The 16,791-nt window shown below is 26.9% G+C and overlaps 1 protein-coding gene across 4 annotated transcripts in view; it reads right to left on the reverse strand.

Moving 5' to 3' along the window:
• The window catches only part of LOC142318978 (uncharacterized), a 107,087-nt gene that overhangs the window by 52,661 nt on the left and 37,635 nt on the right, over positions 1 to 16,791 (reverse strand). The gene's annotated exons all lie outside the window — the stretch shown is intronic.

Here is a 16,791-nt window from a genome sequence, read left to right on the forward strand (position 1 = left end):
AAAATCATAGAAAAAAATACCACAATTTACTTACTTTGTAGGATGTTATTTCAAAATTGTTTAATCCATTTAAAGCTTAAACAAAAAAGTACTGTAAGGTGTATTTTAAAATCATATTTTATCTACTTAAGTTTTTTCCAGTGATAAAATTCAATATGGTATTCCCCATTTAAAAAAATTGTAATTTTAGCTCTTGGTGATGAAATTTTTTTAAATGCGTAAATACAATACAAAAATGCGTAATTTCAATCAACAATGAGATAGAAAAAGTCTTTTTCTTTCACAACCATCCTTTTTATTCCCCTACCCTGCTTTTAATCAATAAGGAAAAATTCCTATTGACAGTCACAATTGAGTTACCATTTCTTTTAAATGGCTGCTATAAAAATTATCAGACATCAGAAAATTAAAACAAAAAAAGGACTAAATTACCTCATAAACATGTAAAAAAGGGACATCCATAATTTGTTGTATTTTCTAAAGATTTCCTTTAAATAGATTGAAATTCTTTAAACAAAAAAATTAAGTTTAAAATGGATAAGATTTAAGTTTATAATGGTATAAGAAAATAATCATTACAGTTAAATATATAATAAATTAAAGATTGAAACAATTCTAAAACAAAAAATTAAAAATGACTACAGATGAATCAAAAGCTATATTTATGCTGTTTAAAATTTAAGCTTGCTACAGCACAAAAAAAATCATCTCACCTCCAGTAACATTTGGTTGTGAAATAATATGTTTTATTGAATGGATCTGATTAGTAACAGTTACATGAAGTCTTCTTATTTCTAAATTCATGAGTCGTAACTGTGAAAGAATATCACTGCAACTTCTACAAGACATGTTCATCATAAACCTAAAATATATTACTTAATGAAAAGGCATGTGAAAATTAATTTTGTAAATATGCCGTACATTGTATCATAATTATAATTTTGTAAAATTTAATATAACATACAGTAGACTTCCTTCAACCAGACCTTTACTTAACTATCAGCCCACATTACCAAAATCATAATTTAAGTAATTAAAGAGTTACATCAGATATAACTGGAAAAATATGATATTTGTAATCATTATGGTTAAGTTATACATCAACATTATTGATGTGCAGATACAGCACATTCATTAACAAAGCGATTAAAAACTGCTTCTTCCTGAAATTTTGGAATTAAAAAAATTAAATAGTGGTTAGATTAAAATCATTTTTTGTCAGATTTTTTAAAATCTAGTAAAAAACGAGGAATACATAGTAGATGATTTCAATTTATACATTTTATTATGATAAAAATGCATAATATTAAGTGTAGATAAAATATTAATTACTGTTTTATGAACTGGTGTCCCACAATAATAAATTAATTAATGGGGTTGCAAGCTACAACAGTTTTCTCAATTTCTTATAAAATTAAGAGGAAAACTATATGATTAAACCACCTCACATTATTAATATTATTCTAATAAGAAATCCACATAGCATAGGTAAAATGAGATGCATTTTAAGCAAGTAGACTATAAGTATTTTGATTAAGTTGATTAAAAGGAAGTCTACCATATACAAAATTATTTCTTTAAAACATAAAAATTTGTACTAATCAAATACAATTTACTACAAGCCATAAAATAAGTATATAAAACATATGATCAAATGAAAAATTATTTTATAATCACACAACACACAACTTAAAAAAAAAAAATCACTGAAAAATAACATCACTCGTTTAACACGTATGCTAGTATTTTAACATGGACAAACATTAATACACTGATATTATACCCCACAGCTGCACTGAACAGAACAGTACTTTGTTTTGTTAAGAACCCCTCATTTCCTAGCAGATATTGTGTAACAAGACACCACAGTACAAGACAAGGGCACTTAACCATGAACTCTTTTTATACTCGTCTCATGATTACAATCACAAAAAAAAATCTAGTGACTAAGTTCCAGTTTAAATTTTTTTAAAATTAATGTTTTTAATAAATTAAACAATAACATAATTCATTTAAAGATAATTAAATTGTAATACTATTCACAAAAAATGTTTTCTGTGAACATTCATTTATTGCTGAAAATACAAAAATGAAATGGAATAAAGAAAATTGAGTAGTTTTCGGTTACATTATAAAAATATAGGAAAGCAAAGTTAGTTCAAAATTTAAAAAAAACTGACTATTTTTAAATGCTGGTACATCAGTTTGCAAGTATAATAAAATATTCTAGGTGACAGAATAATTTGACTTAGGTAATGCAACTGAAAGCATCACAAATAAAATACAATTTTCAAAATTTTTAAACTACCAATTTTTTCTGATATTCAAAACCTATCTTTGAAGTATATCTTACTTAGTACTTAAAATTGCTGTAATAAACATGTTCTAATTCTGACAAATGGATACAATATGACTCAATACAATAGGGAAATTTAATGCTCCTTAAAATTGATAATGGTTCAAATTTATAACATTTAAAATGTTGTTTAATATGAATTTAACTTACTACATGACAATGCAATATATGTATATATAATAAATATCATACCACAGTTCTACACAATGGTGGATAAACATTTTACAATATATTATTTAAATTACATAATATAGTTATTACAAAAAAATAAAATAAAAACGTAATATAGAAAATATAAATATTAATTATAATAAATAAAAAATGTAAAATAATAACTTTTATTAGGGATTGATTTAACACAAAATGCCCCCCCAAGATCAACAATTATTTCAATTATCATTGTAGTTAATACTGTTAACTGCATTTGAAATTTATTTACCAGGGTCATAAATTACCACCACCAAGTAGATATCATAAAATGTTTTTTTGAAAACAAAATTGATTTTGGTTTAAGGAATGTAAGCACTTAAGTAATGTGTATGAAATACCTTTAACTTGGTTTTCTTTGGAGTATTTTATAAGTAAAATAGAATTATTTAAAAATTGCAATAAAACTGGAATATTAATTTAAAAATATTGTATTTAATGATTACACAAGAGTAAACAATTAGATCTACAAGTCAATTAAGTATGTGTCCAAATTTTTCATTGTTTAATCGGTAATTAAAAGTCAGAGTGGATTTAATGCATTTAAACAAATACAATTTTGCATTGGTAATCAATTTGTGTGTAATAAATATGTAACATGAAGAAAGTGCAGAAAAATTTTTCACCATGCAGAAAAATTTTTCTACATGGTGAAAACTGGGCATGTTAGGTCTGTAAAGTAGCATGAAAATACAATTACAGTTTAGTTCAGGTATTCAATTACTAATTTTGTTTTGTGTGTATGAACATTCTACATAGATTAAAAAGGGGGGAAACTGTGTGCAAAATTTATTCATAAAAATAAAATAAAAAATTCTGCATACAAATAATTATTTTATAAAAAAAAAGTACAAAAGAAAAATGAACTTCCTCAGTCAGTTGTCCAGGAAGTATTGTTGATTTTTGTTTCTTATAATGGAAAAATTATTATAAAGAATTTTTTTTTTTCTGTAAATCCTTTTTTTAACTTTTGTTTCAACAACTCAACCATACATATTCCTGTAATTGTTCATACAAATGTTACTATTAAAATTAATCATCACTAGCACCCCTTTTCTTTGAGTAACGATCAAATAATTTTCAACAGTAAAGTAAGGATAGGTTTTAAAGACTATTTTTTTAAAAATTGTTTTGAGTAATTTAATTTTTAATGTTGACAATACTGATTACTCACAGATAAAACGTAATTTGATACAATGGAAACTGATAATCTAAATCACTAAATATTACTTTAACTCTTAAAAAATCAAGAGGCTCAAACAATAACAATTACATAAACCAGTTTACAGCTGTATTTAATTTAAAAAATCAGGTTGTCAAATTACTTACTCTGAAATACAAACTGTCAAAATGAATTGAAAAAAGATCTGTTCTGCGTATTAAAATAATATAAAATGTATCAAAATGATGTAAATATTAGAAATTATATTTTTACATAATTTATTATTATAAAATAATTATACATAATACAGTATTACAGAAGACTTACTACATAACAATAATTTTAGACATTTCTAATACAAAGTGTCCAGGCTAAAGGTACCCAAAAGTAATGGTCTATTATTTAGAAAACCAGTTGTCATCGTAATCTTAAATGTAGGCTAAACCGACAGGAAATATCTGCAAGATTTGTTCTGTATACTCGCAAGGTCAGCGGAATACGCATGCACAGGCAAAACGACTCACAATGCAATTATAATCAGTCAAGATGTGGACCCCACAACAGAAGGTTCAGTACATGCTTTGAGTTTCAATCAGTTACAAGTGTTCAATGGTGTGTACGAACTGAATGGAATATCAATCATCTTACATCCAAGTCTATTCATCAGTAGGATATGACTTTAAGAGACTGAAAGTTTGTTTTCGCAAATTGGAAATAACTCAAAAGTTTCAGTTAATGATGAGACTGTGGATTGTATACGTGATGCAGTCACTGCCAGTCCTGAAAAATCAATTATGTGGGCTAGTTGGTAACTGCAAATTCCTCATTCCACTGTTCTTGACATTCATAAGCGGCTCTGTTTGCAACCGTACAAGTTGCAACTCTTTCATCACATTAAACCAAACATACACCGCCTGTAATATCAGTTTGCTGCAGAGGTAATGCACCGTATCGCAAACAATCCTAATTATCTTGATACATTGTCATTTAATGATGAGTTAACGTTTCACAGTTTACAGACACAATTGTTGAATGTGGAATACCAAAAACTCCCACACAGTAATTGAAAATGAAAGGGACACACTGAAAGTTAATGTCTGGTTATGACTGCACAAAAATGGTGTCATTGGTCTGTTTTTTTGTTTTTTTTTTTTTAATGGAGCCTACTGACACAGGACACATGCACTTTGACACACTTACGAACCCAACCACCAAAGAACACCAGTATCCATGATCCAGTATTCAAATTCGTATAAAAGTAAATGTCTTTATTAGGATTTGAACCTTACAACTCTCAAATTCAAAATTAGCTGATTTGCGATGACAAGTTGTGAGGTGCTAGTGTGTTTATAAAAAAAAGAAAAACAAATTATTAAATTATATTAACTGGTTCTCTTAATATAAGCTGTTACTTTTGGGTACCTTTAGCCCGGACACCCTATAGTTTTTAATACTTTTTTTTTAAGTTCAAAATAATACAAGTTATTAAACACTGAAAATATTTCTATCCACAATCTACAACAAAAAATCAATTATGTAAAAGATATATACGCTCATAAACAACACTAAGTATAAGTAATCTTACAAGTGGATGATTTTACATTTAAGATAGTAACATCTAAGAATATAAAAGTAAGCTGGAAAAAGGAATTAATTGACAAAGATCAAAGGCATGTCAAACAAACCAATTGCCAAAGATTACCAAAGTTAAAAAATACTGGTGTTACGTCCTTTAGAAAAGTAATAAAACAAACTCTACAAATGAATCCAACTGTTACCGATCCAAAGCAGTTTATGCTATTATATAATAGTTTAATTTCACTAATAAAAAATCCAACTAACAAATAATTTAAAAGTTTTTTAAACCAATGCACAGAACTCTGCAGCAAAATAAAAATTTACTAACCCCCTAAATTTAACACATGATTAACATTTTTTTAAATTTGACGAGTGAAAATATAATTATATTTAAAATAAGGATACTACAAAAATTCTACCCATATAAAGCCATTCACAAGAAACACAAAATCAAGAAACCTGCATATCTTGATAACAATAAAACAAATACACAGAAATAACAAAGTCCTTGGCTACACCTCAGTTACAGAGTAAAGAATGTTTGATAAAGATAGATAATCTACTAGGCAGACTAAACAGACAGTCTGGTAATAAACACAACTAGAATATCACTTTTCAAATAATTCCTTTTCCAACAAAAATTTTATACCGATAAGCTTTTTTGTATTGATAACCAAATATACACAAGTACATAAAATATCTATTGAGATAAAACTATGTTAACTGCATTAGTTATAAAAATGGATCATTTATACAATTTAAAGCTAGTTTATTCCATAGTCATAAATTATATGTATGAGAAATACATGTATGACTCATATGAATAAACATATACCATGGTATATGTTTATTCATTCATGTGTAATATGTTAATTTATATCATATGTATTAGATATTTCTAATAATTACAGTTATGGTGTTTATGATTTGGACATTTTGACAGTCTTAAAATCTTATACAACATATGAAAAGTTTTATACATTCTTAAATTACTGTTTCATTCTAGTAGCTGTTCATTTAAATAAATTCTATTGGTATTAACTTTAATAATAGTTCAATAAAATATACCAACATCACTTACGTACTGATACATTTTTCAAATTAATATTTCTTAATAAAAATCACTTTTTATAGTGATGATTTAATAAATGTAATCTGATATTTTCATTAGCTTTTAATTACTGCTACTTAAAAATATACTAGTAACATTAGTATTAAGCTAAATTTTAAAATAGTGTTTATGCGCTTATTTGAAATACCTGATTATTTCACTGTCAGTTTTTCATTTGCCTGAGTGGTTTCCTTTTCAAATAATATATATGTACACCCAGTAGCAGTTTTCAAATTAACTTTTGTTAGTACTTCCTGTCGAGGTAATATTAGAATATCACTGTGCGCTGGAAAAACATAAAAAAGAGATGGACCCTGAGAATGAAGAAAACTTACTTCCATTTCTGTCAATTCATTTGTAGATAATACACAAGCCAACTACCATTATAAACGCACATGACAAAACCTTTTATATAAAAAATTTCAAGAAAACCAACTTCTGTTTCATGCAAAATTTTATGTTGTTTATATTTTTCATGTTCAGGAATAAGTTTTTTTAAAGATATCCTTTCCTGACAGGTAAGGATATCCTTTCCAAGCATGCGGCTTTTGAGTACCTGGGATCACCACCACTTTTGCTAAGCAGGGTGCTAAATACTTCTCTTCTTTCTGAAATTCTTCATTTGAAACAAATATGAATTCATATTTTTAATATTTGACAGAGCCCAATCATAAAGCTGAGCGACTGTTGTTATTTGAACTTGGTTATGGCATTGTAAACTTGCTTTTGACGCAATCTTTTAAGAGTACCACCAAGACCATCACATGCACTCTTGCCATGTGATGTGGCAAAGAAGTGCCATTCCACCTCAGCACCAAAGTCATCGTTATGAAATGTTAAAATCACAAACTTTTTACGATTTTTATATTGTGCTGATGAGCCATCTAAGAAGTAAATTAGTTTATTCACAATATTATACTTTTCTTTTAAAAATTGAATTAGTTTTTTCTGAAAAAGGTGAACTGATATTGTGTCACACTTAAGGCAGTCAGACATACCAACTAAATTATCTTTTAAAGTGTGCAATCTTGGCTCTTAAAATAAATACCAAAAGGATGAAAGCCTGTTGATTGTTGCAGTGAAACCCTTGGGCTTCCATCTTATACCGCAAATGAATAATTTTCAGCGGTCACATAATGTGATAAGATTCTGGGTTCAATTGCACTTTTAAATTTTTTAAGAAATTTGACTGCTGAGAAGCAACAAATGAAAATTGATAATTTTTCAATAAATGTCTCAATAAAATCTTCTACGTTCTTCTCTACTGTTTCTAAACTCCAACTATCAGTTGATATCTATTGCTTAAAAGCTATTTTCTCCACAGAATTTTCAACAAATATTGAATCTGAAATGTTTTTAAAATTTTCAGAATCTGGACAATTCTTACACTCCCCAAGATAACAAATTTCTTAAGGTGGTTCACAAATAATTTGTGCCTCACAGCATTTATAAGAAGTGAAATGATTGCTGCACTCTTGTTAAATAATTTAATTTACATCCTTCAAATATTAATCTCGTGCTCTCTTGGATAACAAACAAACAAACAAACACACACACACACTATGAGTTCCACTGCTACCTGATAAAACACAATTTTTAGGATATAAAGCGGCAAAGGTAGAAAACAATTTTAATACCTGTACGAGGTAAATTTTTCTTTCAACTGTACCAAGATTTCACTAACAGGTTCAACTTGAGATGAAGTCTCAGAGTTTTTACTACCTACACTGAATATGTTTTCCCTCATAGATGACAATTGTTGCAATCTTTTTGACAGGATATGTTTTCTCTTGCAATCTTTTAGCTTTTACAGGTGATTCCCCAATATTCACTAAGCTCTCACTTAGCCTGTCTAATGTATAATTTGTTTCATCATAAAGGGCTTCTTCACCATCATTTGCTTTTTCTTCTTCTGAAGCTCTATTACTAACTGGGCAAGTTTTTTCTGATACTTATCACAAATCTTCTAATTGCTTTCTGAACTTGGATTTTTTTCTGACATCCATTGTAACACTTCTTAAATTCTTAGTAACATTATTATGACCTACTTCTTTGAAATGGATTACAACATTTATTATAGTAAAAAATTGCCATACTTCAAAAGATAACTAACTTTAAAAATAACTGTAATTACACCAACACTAGCAATCAATAAACAAACACTGAATATATTGACTTCAGATCAGCATATTTTTATACAATGCTCATGCTTTCTTGCATCATTTTATTTCCAAATAAATTATAAGTAAATCAAATATTTTAAGTTACATATTGTTTACAAACAATGAACACAGACTATGACTAAACTGATGAAATAGTAAGCGTCAATACATTCTGTCTTTCAATTTGTATTAATTACACTGAGTCATCACATTACATCATCATTGGTCATTTGATTGAGTTGAGATATACTATTTCTTATTTCTAGACAAAACAAATGACCAACATATTACTTCATTACTTTTTGCAAGACAATTTTATTTGATTTTGCAAGTTCAGCCAACAAAAATTTAAGTAGTTACCACCTCAAAACCCCATAAAAAAGATTTTTTTATTAAAACATCAATACACATTTTATTTTTTATTTCCAAATCCCAAAGCAGTCCCAGTTTCGAATTTCCTCAACTGCTTATAGTATAATGACGAATAACGTATATTTTTTATTAAAAAACTTAATTTTTCTGAATTTCTTTCTGAAATTCAAGGTCAAATGTAGCCTTGAAATCAAAATTTATGTAAACATCGGTTTGTTGTACATCGTATGAAAGAGCATCAAATAAGCTTAAAAATAAGTTCAAGTTTATCATTCTACCTTACTAAATAACAGTTATATCAAACTAACACTATTGTCGATAGTCAAAATTTATCATTTTTCAGAAAATTTTAAGGACTCCAAAAACAGAATGGTTAATGATAGAGACTTGAAATTCAGTATTTTCTCATTAACTCTATCAACAGTTAATTAATATCAAATTTCATGAAAATCCCAGTCAGACAGGTTGTGAATGGCTATCCACCTTGATAATCCTGAAGGTATTCTGGGTCTGGGAATACCTGGCACATCTAATGTATTGGGAGACAATGGATATTCTCTACTGCATTGTGTAACCCATTTTTCCTCAATAAAACCAGCAACAAAAGAAGAAAACATTCTTCCATATAGTTGTGTCACTTTTTGAATACTGTATAATAGCCAAAAAATAGAAATATTTGTGTTACAATCTATATAAATATTTTTTTTCTTTTAATGATTAATTCACCATATAAGTTTCAAAACTGGTGTAAGGGAATACGAAATGGAAATTTGTAGCATATGAAAAATGCCATGCCTATATATTAATAATACTCTATCAATAATACTCAAAAGTGGCATACGCATATGCAGTAATAAGTGCATATGCTTGAAACAGCACCCATAACAATTCAGTTGACTATATACTAAACTACATTTGGTGATTGCACATATACAACTCCAGTTAATGATATAACAATAGTATTTTTGTTGCCTATAAAATTAAATTTTATGGTTTTATTAGACAATTTCTATCGGGATGATCATATTGATTTCACTTGCGACTAAATCACAAACCATACTGTTTTGAAACTAACTGAAACATTAATTAAGCTTGTCATTACTATTAAATATTTATTATAATTACGTATATTCCAATCTAAAGTATGTCATCTATTAGGGTTTCCTCAAAAAGTCAGAACAAGTTTAAAAGGTAAAAAAATAGGATATCACATTACTGTTTGGAGCTCTTAAGCATGAATCATTTGGATTGATATGTAGAAAATAAAATATGTTTGTGTGTCCTCATGTTTATATTTATGTATCTGGAATCTTTACTAAAAAATATAGTATCTTATTCTTAAAATATAACAACATCCACCTACACCAATTTAGACAACCGAACTGCTTCTTAATTTAACTTCAGTTTTCAAAAAAGGGCTTTAATATGCTTCTGTTGCTATTTTTAATAAATTAGGTAACCATTTAAAAAATCTTCCTATTAATTTATTGAAGGTACAGTTAAAAGTTTTCTTTTTAAGACATAATATTACTATCAATGAATTTTAAATAATAATTTAAAAACTCCTGAATTTTCTGTATCCTGTTCAATGTATACTATACTGAATCTTGAATAATAAATTCAGAATTGTGAATTACTTTAGACTTATTTTTTATAATTAAATAGCATCCCCATCATAGCTCTGCCCGCTCTATATATTACTTGCATTTCCCATCATGGTCAATTTTTTTTTATTTTATGTTTTTTTAGTCAAGTAACTGGAGGGAGGTGCAGCCAGTCACATGGTACATCACACCCCTTAAAAAAATAAAAATTAAAAAAAAACCCGAAAATGATTTTTAGATATTTATCTGAAGAGTATCTGCATGCCCAATTCTATTGAATATCTCGTTAGTATAATCAGAAATGGGGAAAATTTGCAAAAATTGTTCGAAATTAGTTTAGATATTTACATGAAGATTACAAACACCAAAAATTAAGTTTATTTAAATCTGTTAATGAGAAATTAAAAAAATACTAAATTTCATTGTTACTATGGTTTAATCCCTTTCAACTGAATTTTTTAAGGTTATTCTTGACATTATAAATGTATTATTATGTATTATCAGAATAAAAATTTACTTATTTATAAGCCAACACATTCTGCAATAAGGAAATATGTTATATTTTACCATAACTATTCCAAATGAACTTCTTTAATTCCTGAATGAAAAAAAAAATGTAATATCAAATGGAAATTTAATGTACACATCACTATATTACAATAATCAAATGTATCCCTTAACTTAAATATTTTTTAACAATCCTCTACTTCACAACATATGAAAAGAAAAAAGAATATCTTCAGTGCAATTTTTTTGATTAGAAAATATCTCACACTGTAACGAAAAACTTTGCAGCTTTCTCTACAAAATACAAAAAATCATTGAAATTGGTCTACTCAGTCAAGAGCAAAGCTTAGAACTTAAAATTAAATTTTAAAAAAACATATAAATTGAATCGTGAACTTAGTTAAAAAAATTACTTATAAATATTAAATAAAATACTGCTTATTATCATTAAAAAACACTCATGAACTGCACTTAATAAAATAAGTTAATACAAAAAAAAGAATTCATAGAAAAAAAAATTATGCATAAATAGAACTAAATGATGAGTCATTCTTTGTTCAGCTCATTAAAGCTCATTATTTACGATAGTTACACTATATTATGAAAAATTTGAATGAAAAATCATTTAAAATGGATTTTTACATAATAAAAATTTAACTCAAACTCTTGAGTATAAATAAGTATGCAGCATGAAGTATAACAATAATAATATTTGCAATACTAGTATAAAAAGATTTTCTATTTTTTAACATACAATTTCTTAAAAACTAAAATCACCCCAAACAAAATTATTTACTATTTTCTTTTTAGTAAAATAAAAAAAAGTTAATCAAACTTAGAGGTAAACATTTGAATTAAAGAACAGGAAAAAGTAAAAACAATTAATATATAATACTCATTAAAATACATTATTTGCTGCATTAAAAATGATAAGAAATTTAACATTACAATAGTTAATTTTAAAAAACAGATTAATATAAATCAAACTGGAATTTTAGAATTTATTAAAAAAACCATTACAATGAACAGTCGTAAATTACCTTAAGCAGTGATAAGAAAAATAAGTAATAAAAAAAATAATAAACACAAATTTCATACAGTGACACTTTCTATAACTTAATAGCATTAAATCTGATATAATGTGTATTTAAAAATAATAATTTAAATACAAAATTATAAACCAATAGAAACAACTTCAAACATAACCATAAATATACATCAGTCTACTTCAAATGATTGATCCTAGTGAAATAATTCTACACAGTATTTAGTCGGGCTTAATTTCAATTAAAATAATTTGAGTAATTAGTAATGAAATGTTTAAGATAAATCATACTCCTGATGAAATTTAATTGTTTCAATGAAGAACAAATGATTTATTCAACTTTAGACAATTAAATGTTAGCAAATATTGTTATAAAATTACATATTGAAAGAAGATAAAAAAAAATATTTACCTGAATATAACAAATATATACACATCCTATAATGGTGAATCGATTATTTCAATACATTTAACAATGATATAAACAAGAGTATAATGATTTCCTTCTTCGTGAATTGTAAATAGGTACAGTAAAAATTTTAATAAAACAGAGCATTGTGTGAATAGCAATTAGAAGCAGGAAATGGCAGTAAAGAATACAACTGATTTTGCTCATCGGAAATGTGAACAAAACCCAGGAAACAAGAGGCTGCGTTGTGATCACGGAACCACATGCATGACATGGCATGAAACGATGTTCAATTTTACAGTTTAACAGTACATGTAGATGCAGAAAACAATTAATATAAACCACACATGGCAATTACATCAGATGCCATGAAATAAATTATTATAATACACAATTTAGATACATTATACTATTAAACTCAAGTTTTCAGAAATACTTTTATGGCTGTCCATAAAATAATTTCATGCTGTTAGGATATTGAGAGATCTTTGAAAATGTGATTAATGATGCTGAGAGGAATTTTGTACATCACATCCAGAATAAAAAAATGTAATACTGACTTAAGATTACATTAAATTTACCGTATTATAAAATGTCTATATTCATTTTTCAACAACTGCATCCTATATACATATATCTACTTCAGAGTATAAAAATATAATTCTTCTAAAATTAATCAATAAATAGCACTGAAATATGGCATCAGGACTATCTTGATAACTGATAAGATATAAAAAGAAATATTTAAGGATATCGAAAAATGAAATAGATTTTCTGACCTATGAACTAAACAACTACTTTTACTAAGGGATATAAACCGCGTGAGAATAAAAGCCAAAACATAGCTTTCAATCTTTATGATATTTCATTTGTTTCCGAGATCAACAACTTTTATAGGTATCTCTAAAGAAGTCATACAAACCTAAAATTATATTTACAGAAAACATTTTCAATAAATGAAATGTATAAAAAAAGCAAGCAAAGTATTGCTATTAATAGAAAAAAAATTAAAAGAGTTCGAGCCAAAACATAACAGAATATTTCGTTTTTAGAGGTGGGGAATAAATTTAAAAAAATTTTTTTCTAAAAGTATTTATAAGAAGGTTAAACTTAACAAGTTTGCATAAGTAAAGTTTTCTTTAAATCTTACATCTCGTTAAATAAGGACAAAAAGGAAAATTTTTTTTTAATTTTCTGTATTTTAGGTTCAGGGTCTACGGTTTAACAAAAATTGTAGACATTTCTTGATCTCTATACCTGAATTATAAAATTTCAATAACTTTTTGAAAGATATTTAAACCTAAGGGAGCTAGAGCAAAATAATTAAAAATATATATTTAAATTTTAAGGGTGGGGCATCGTAAGTAACAAATATCTTTTAATAGTTTTCTTTAAAGTGCCTCTGTAGAACTCAAAATTCATTTATTTGCGATGTGTACTCCCCTTATGAATTTTGAAAAAATTAACATGATCTATTCTTCATATATAGAAATATTTGAGTCAAATTTTAAAAAAATCAGTTTGGTCAATCCCGAGATATAAGACCAAAAACAATGCGACATATATACTTAATGTTGTTTAGTTCTAGATGAACTGGTTGAACCCTTAAATGTAAAAATTTGCAAAAAAAACCCAATACTCCAATTTTGACATGATCACCATACTTCCCCTTTAATATGGCGGCTATTCCAGCTATATTCACAATAAAGTAAAAAATATACATTGCATCATTTATAATCACTATAATTTTGAATACAAATTTATTCTAATTATATGCTATTCAACATAGAATTTTTTTTTGCAGAATAAGTGTTTGAATAATGTAGTTAAATGTAAAAAACGCCCAAAGTAAAAACGCACAATGTAAAGTTATATATTGTACTGTTTTTGGTCTTATATCCCGAAATTGACCAAACTGATTTTCTTTAAACTTGACTCAAATATTTCTATATATGAAGCATAGATTATGTTAATTTTTTCATATTTCATAAGGGGGATAGACATCGCAAATAAATGAATTTTAAGTTTTTCAGAGGCATTTTAAAGAAAACTATTAAAAGATATTTGTTACCTACGATGCACACATAATAAAAAAAAATTTGAAAAGATCTATCCCCACTCTTAAAATTTAAATATATATTTGTAATTATTTTGCTCTAGCTCCCCTAGGTTTAAATATCTTTCAAAAAGTATTGAAGGTTTATAATTCAGATATAGAGATCAAGAAATGTCTACAATTTTTGTTAAACCATAGACCCTGAACCTAAAATACAGAAAATTAAAAAAAGTTATTTTTCCTTTTAGTCTTTATTTAAATATAAGATTTAAAGAAAACTTTACTTAAGCAATCTTGTTAAGTTTAACCTGTTAAATGTAAAAAATAAAAACAAATAATCATTTGATTGATTTACCAGTGGAATAGATATAATTTTAATTTTAGAGATACTGAAAACTATTCAATTAATGGGGAAGTGATCAAAAACTAAATAAATGAGTTAATTATGGACAGCACTGTAAATGAAAATTAAAAAAGAAATATCACAAGAGATTGTTTATCATACTTTGTAAACATATTCTTTAAAACCTGTAAACTGTCATTTACTTACAAAATTTCATAATTTATTTTCTTAATGTATATCTTATAAAATAAATATCAAAATTTATTACATGTAAGTAATCCTATTACTATTGTTCATAGTAGCTATTTCTAGTGCAGGACCTCTACAATTAATAGGGAATAGTACTTATAATCAGCTACAATAAGTCCAGCCAAACAATCACCAATACAAAGTAATTTCTGGACTCTTCAGTAACAACTGTTTGCATAAACTACTACGTAATGCAGGTAAAATACACACACACTTGAAAAATTGTCAATTCTACCTGTTTAAATTTAAGGAATAATAATTGTAATCTTTTTTATAAAATATTATGGAACAATGTAGAATTCATTCCTCCTAAATTTATGCACATCAGAATGTCAATATTTTACTTTCCTTTCTAGATAGCACTGTAGCAGAACTATAACTCTAGAAGCAAAAATATTGTAACTGGTCCAATTTGGCCTTATGCTGTTTTCTCCGGATCTTGACATTTTGACACCTCAGGAACCCAAAAAACCGGATGGAAATTTTCTGGATGTTAATGTTCATATGTACATGTGTTCAGGGTTGGCCTCTAAATCTCCAGAACTACTGAACCAATTTTTACCAAATTTTGTCAATTATTTTTATTTATGGGACATTAATGCAATTAAATTTTCAACTTAAAAAGTCAAGGAGGCGAGACTGTAGAGCAAGGTCACTCTCAGTATCTTGAGATTTTACCTAATTAAGATCATATTTTACTTAGGCCCATTTGTTACCAATACAAAATAACAATATCCACAAGATGTTTTTCAAAAATCGCACCCCTACCCCAAAAAATGCTTTATTGTGACATCAAAGGTGAGTGGTAGAGTTAAATAAATGAATATTAAACTGTAAAAAAGTAACTTGGTCTGGCCGGATCTCAGACTTTATCACCCGACTGACTCATTACTTGGTGTGTTAAATCTCACGGCTACATCAGTCTGCCAATCGTACAAACAAAATTTGTTCTATGTAAGTTGTGAAATCATATTAGTGCCGGCCGTCGCCACTAGTACCACCACATCCACGCAAATTAAATATGGTAAGCGAGCACGCGCTTTAGATAGAATCATTGAATTAAATAAATGAACAATTTTATTTAAATAAAATGATAAATATTATAAATTAGGTTGTGTGTGTAAGCTGTGCACCAGAAACAACCCACAGTTACAGGACTTTCCCGAAACGCGGCTTTAGGCGTGTGACGTGAAAGTTCTTTAACTGTGCTGTCAACTTTTTTTTTATTTTTTGTTGACACACGTAAAAATTTGGTAAATAAATCATGAAAATAATAATGTTCTTAAATAAAAAATTTCAAATTGCTAAAAAAATACAAAATGTTAACATTAGTAAAATAAAAAATAAGACATTAAATTAAAAAAAAAAAAAAAAAAACAATAACAAAAATAATGTTAATAAAATTAAAAATGTAAATACAGTAATCCAAGTTGGCAATTGCAGTTGAACTTAGCATAGAGAAAATTCTATTTATTTTACCTAAAAGATAGGGTTATGTTTTCAATATAAAAAATGTTACCTAATAAAGGAAATGATACAGTGTTTATAATAATAAATAATACTACTGAGAACAACTATGACCTACAATTCCACTGTCATACTTAGCTGAATAATTAACTACAATTTGTTT

Source organism: Lycorma delicatula, chromosome 2 (assembly GCF_047948215.1).
Source record: "Lycorma delicatula isolate Av1 chromosome 2, ASM4794821v1, whole genome shotgun sequence".
NCBI lineage: Eukaryota > Metazoa > Arthropoda > Insecta > Hemiptera > Fulgoridae > Lycorma > Lycorma delicatula.